Source organism: Numida meleagris, chromosome 1, assembly GCF_002078875.1.
Source record: "Numida meleagris isolate 19003 breed g44 Domestic line chromosome 1, NumMel1.0, whole genome shotgun sequence".
Lineage (NCBI taxonomy): Eukaryota > Metazoa > Chordata > Aves > Galliformes > Numididae > Numida > Numida meleagris.
Genome location: NC_034409.1, coordinates 105,120,450 through 105,125,644, shown reverse-complemented (window position 1 = coordinate 105,125,644; position 5,195 = coordinate 105,120,450). Strand labels below are relative to the sequence as shown.

The window sequence follows — 5,195 nt, the reverse complement described above, 5'->3', positions numbered from 1 at the left end:
GTAAAAAATGCCTGTTCCACTCGTATAAAAGGTGCTGAGGAGCCGGCTCTGCCGTACACTCCGAAGGGAGTCACGAGTTCCTGAGGGAAAGCTCGTTCCCTATGCATACGGCCGCCCTAAATGTGCACTGGGGTTTTGTTTGTTGGTTTCCCGTTTGTTTGTGGAACGCTGACAAAAATCAAAAAGTAGAGGATGGCCTTTATCTTACATTTTAGTTCTAACTTCTGATAGTTGTTTTTTTTTTTTTTTTTCACTCCCGGTCAGCCTCCTTGAAGTGATGAGGGCACGTTGCTCACACCTGTTCCCTTAGCTTTTATTCCTGCCCTAACGTTTTTCTCGGGGCTGAGAAGGTGGCAATAAATGGCCAAAGATAGGGGTAGCAGCGGCCAAGTAGTCCATCCCCAAAATACCTCATCATTGCTTTACGAATGCAGTATCACAAGCAGTTCATAGAATCACAGAATACCCTGAGCTGGAAGAGGTAGGTTAGGATTTCACTGTCACACTTTATAATAGGAGTGTGTATTATATTTCTTATGAATAAGAAGGTGGGCTCATAAGGAATACCTGGTTGGTTTTCTCTTCCAAAAAGACAAACGCCCCAGAAAGCTGAATATTTGAAGTCAAAAAGAACAACAATAAGCAAAACACTTTAGGGGGAAAAAAAAGAGGAAAAACCTACATAAAAAGAAAAAAGGGGGGGGGAGGGGAGAAAAGCATAGAGTATGGAGAAATAAGATTTGAGATAAAAAATAATTTACAACAGACTTGAGAAATAGAATTGATGTAAAAGAAAGCACGATATAGAAGTTTTCTTAGTTCAGTAGGTGCAAGGCAACACAATATGCAACACCCGAAACACTGAATCACAGTATCCTAATGGGACAGAAATGTACCTTAGTCAAATCTGGTGACAATTCCGCCTGTACTTTTGCCTGCCTTTCAACACGCTGAGAAATACAATCCTTCCTGTCTTCACAGAATTGTAGAATGGCTTTGGTTGGAAGGGACCTAAAGGATCATCAAGGTCCAACCCCTGTGCCGCAGGCAGGGCCGCCAACCTCCACATCTAATACTAGATCAGACTGCCCAGGGCCCCATCCAACCTAGCCTTGAACACCTCCAGGGATGGGGCATCCCCAACCCCTTCTTCCTCTATTTTTCTGGTGTGCGTTTACATCTATGCTGACAACAGAATAGACTTAGGACCACTGCAGAAATGGTTGCAATTGGAACTTAGGGGATCCAAAAGTTCCTGAAGGTGCAGGACTATCACAGAAAGTATACTGTAGAAACAAAGGGTTTGCCGGGCTGATGACTTATTACCACTAGGGGGAAAAATCCACATACTACCATCCAAGGGAAGAACCATATGATATAGCACAAACATGAATGCAAAGTCATAAATAAATATTTGTGTCCCTATTTACTCTCCCTTTTATCAAAGAAATAGAATGGAGATCAATGAATCAGTGGAAAAGCTGAAAATTACATTTCTCTCATGCTTTGAGGCTTGTAGTTTGTAAAGTTTAGTAAAGATCTGTTAGGCCTACTTGTTTTATGGTTGTTTCTGGTAGTGGACACTGCTGTACAGGAAACAGTACTGATGTGGATGGACTACTGTTGTGATAAACAGGGTGCTTTTTCCAGCCACTGGTTCTGCTTATTTATTGGTTGCTTCATTTGTTTGCCTCCGATTATGGGCACAGTCTGGTCTGACGCCAGATTTACCTATCTTGGTTCGCAGATGTTGGAAGCAACATATAATTTCAAAACCTTCCTCACTTTCTGTGGATTACCAGGGCTTCATTACTCAAGCAACTAGTATTTTAAGATAGCATTTTAGTTATTCAATCAAGCGTTCTGCCATAGACTTAAAACAGTATAGCTGTGTGACATCTATGTGGCCTTCTGAACACTCTTTAAGTAAGACTATTTCCACCATTTCTGGGGTGAAAAAGTTTTCCTAGTTAGGGAGCTAAGTACTTCCCAAGTCCATAGAAGTTGCTCGGTATGTTATTGTCCTGGCTCCATATTTTTCTCCTGCTTCAGACTATGTGTGCACTTTATTTATTTGTTTGTTTGTTTGTTTGTGTGTTTGTTTTTTAACCACACATCCCCTGATAGTGGAATATGATCATGGGTAATGTGTCCAACTTTTTCTCTTTTTAGTCTTGATACATTGAGTAGAGGGGTCCATTTTCCTCTCTGGAAGTCTTCATTCCCTAATCCAAAACTTAAAGAGCCCTTGTAGCCATGAAGTTTTTCCTTTGGAATGCACGCATTTCTGTTAGAACTTCCTATCAGTCATGGGAGCTCTCACTTTTCCGGGGTTTAATAATTGTACTTTGAATATGTGCTTCAATCTAGAAGATGTTTTGTGCCAGCAGCAACTCAAGTAATCCTTTGTATCCTACACATCTTCTGCAAGAGTGGCCTTCTTAGCCCAGCAGACCCATCTTAGAAGATCTTCAGAAAGTATCTCTTCAGAATGTAGGAAAAAGATTGTCAACTGTTCTGTTAACTTGTGTTTCTCAGGCAAAGCCACCATATAGCTCAGTCCCTTTAGTGATACGCCACAGTCTGAAGTCCCAAAAGAAGATCTCTCTGCGTTACAGCATTAACACTTCAGAGAACTCCACAGCAGCTCTCAGACAGACTTAATTCTAAATCAAACCATCATCTGGAATGAGCAGCTTGTGTTTCGCCTGTCAAAAAGGTGCTGCTAAGTAACTAATGTGGTCCATCTCTTTTTAGGCCAGAGAGGTTGCCATAGTAACTTATCTGAATGCAGATAGATATGCTTTTGAGTCATCATCAGAGCCTGGCTTTGATAGTACAGGGCTTGGATTGACAGCAAGTTCTGCATGTTGTGTAGGCTGGCACGCCTCTGGACCAGAAGGTCCTGGAATTGCTGCTGTTGCTGCAGAATGAGGCTTGCTGCAAAAAAAACTGTTGTGCAGCTCCATGAGTTTTCTCTATTATTCTCTTGAATGGTTGTTAGATATTCCTTGATTTTCTCACTCTGTAAAGGAGCAGGCTGGAGATCTCTTTTCTAAGCGTGACAAGTTCCTCACTCCAGTTTCAAAGTCCTTCCCTAGAATGATGGAGTTTTTTGGGGAGAAGTCTCTAGGAAAGAGGCTGTTACTTCACAGCAAAAGTGTAATTTAAAGTTGTACCATAGAACTTTGCTTGAAACCACTTTCCACAATACATGAATTCGTATGAGTGCAGAAGAGTTTTCCATCAAAATCAGGCATCCTGAAGAACTGTGATTCTTTAATAATCTTGAAAGTCAAGTGACACAGTCTCAAGTACGTCCCATCTAGGAATTCCTCTGCATCTTCAATTTCCAGCTTCTAGAGGGATGTGTTTTCCCTGTGTTTGGAAACACGCAAAAGACATTCTGTTAATTTAATCATAACACTTCACTCACACCTAAGAGGGCTAGTATGACACAAGGCCCATCTCTGTCAAATTTTGTATTTGGTTCTACTGATGGTAACATAGTTCAGTTGACTCTACTTACACCCCCAATGTAAAGCTTTTGCTTCTCTGTAGAAAGTTCCTCTAAGAATAATTTTTAAAAAAGTCCCAAATCCTTGTTAATTTAGGTCCTTCTTTGTCAGCTTCTTTTAAAGCTTGTCCAGTGATGGAAAATATAGTTTTCTTACCCTATAGTTGTGTGGTAATAGAATGTACATCTTTGCTGGCTAAAATGAAAACTTTGTTCTTGATGTCAGGAGAAAGCTTCTTTCTGGAGGGATACTGTGCTCCTTCTGGAGGGATATTGTCTTTGAAATGCTGATGCATGATATCTGCAGTATCCTGACTTCACAATCCTGTTCATGGAATTTCTTAGAAGCACAATCAGTTAGGTGCCTGCCTACATAACCATAAAACCTCTTGCTAGCTGAGAAAAAGAAATTGTGACAAGTTTTAAATTACATTTCTCTAGGCTTGCTCCATATGACAATTCACCATAGTAAGAAATCACTCTTCAAACAGTGGAAACCATAATGCTTGTTTATCTATCCCTTTTTCCTCCCAGATATTCTATCCCCTCCCAATCCAAGATTTTATCTCAGGGTTCCAGATTTCCTGCATACCTCCCTGTGAATGACCCCAAAGCTTCAGCATGTGACCCTTTTGAGCAAAGGTGGCTGTGAACTAGGATTTATTCAGAGTTATATGGGCGTAGCTTGGCCAGTTGGCACACCAACCAGAAGCATTAACATTTAAGATTGTGATTCAGCTTTTCCGATAGTGAGAAATGATTAACTAACTAAGCAGGATCAATTGTATCACCAAATTTTGACAAACTTTATGTTTCTTTTATGTGAGATCTCTGCCAGAAAAGAGTCATCTCTGAAGTAGCTGATCATTACTAGGAGTTAAAAAATTATGATGAGAGATGTACTGAGGGACCAGTCAAGAAGAAGTTAACTCAGCCTTAAGAAACCAGAATAAAATGAGTCTGTTCTTTCTACTGTGTATGTAAAACAAATCAGTTGCATATACGTTATTTTCCTATAACATGTTTCAGAATCAGTTCCTTGTCTATCTACGCTGTTTTGGCCCTGGAGCATATTCTGTGGCATCACAAATGTAGGCTAATTGCTATGTGGGCCAGCACTCTTTTTTTTTGTAGGGCATGCTTTTTAGGGGCCTACAGTTTCACCTCAGCAAGTTATTCCAGGGAAACTGGCAAGGCAGGGAAGGTTGATACTGATCTTATGCTGTGAATGCCCTGGCCCACCTCATGATCACTACTGCATGCCAGTAGTGAGGCCAACCAGGCCTGTGGTGTCAAGTCCTACAGGGACAGTCCTGCCAGAATGGAGCTACTAAAATAGCACATCGGCTGCTGGGCAGGGTTTTTCTGCTGCTGTGAGGATATCCCATAAGTATTCCTTCTGAAGGTTCCCCAGGCTGTCACAGACACAGCCTGGGGAGGGCAGAATGTCACAAGCATCTGTGGGGGAAACACACATGGGGCCACAAGTCTGAGACTGGCACGGGAAAAATAACATCATACAAACAATTCAGTGTAAGCAGGTCAGCCACCCTGCTCTCCATGTAGACAAGTCAGGTCTCAGTTCCCTCTGGAGGTACAAGATGAGAGGATGAGTCCACAAGTTTACCCGATGGTCTGCAGAGAGTTATGCTGAAACGAGAAGAGAAGGCTCAGGGGA

At 41.6% G+C, this 5,195-nt stretch overlaps 1 long non-coding RNA gene across 1 annotated transcript; it reads right to left on the bottom strand.

The window, feature by feature from the left end:
- On the bottom strand, positions 235-4,406 carry LOC110402880. Its single transcript, XR_002441377.1, has 2 exons — positions 3,675-4,406; positions 235-3,378 (listed from the first exon to the last, which is right to left on the bottom strand). It is a non-coding gene; the product is annotated as an uncharacterized LOC110402880 (long non-coding RNA).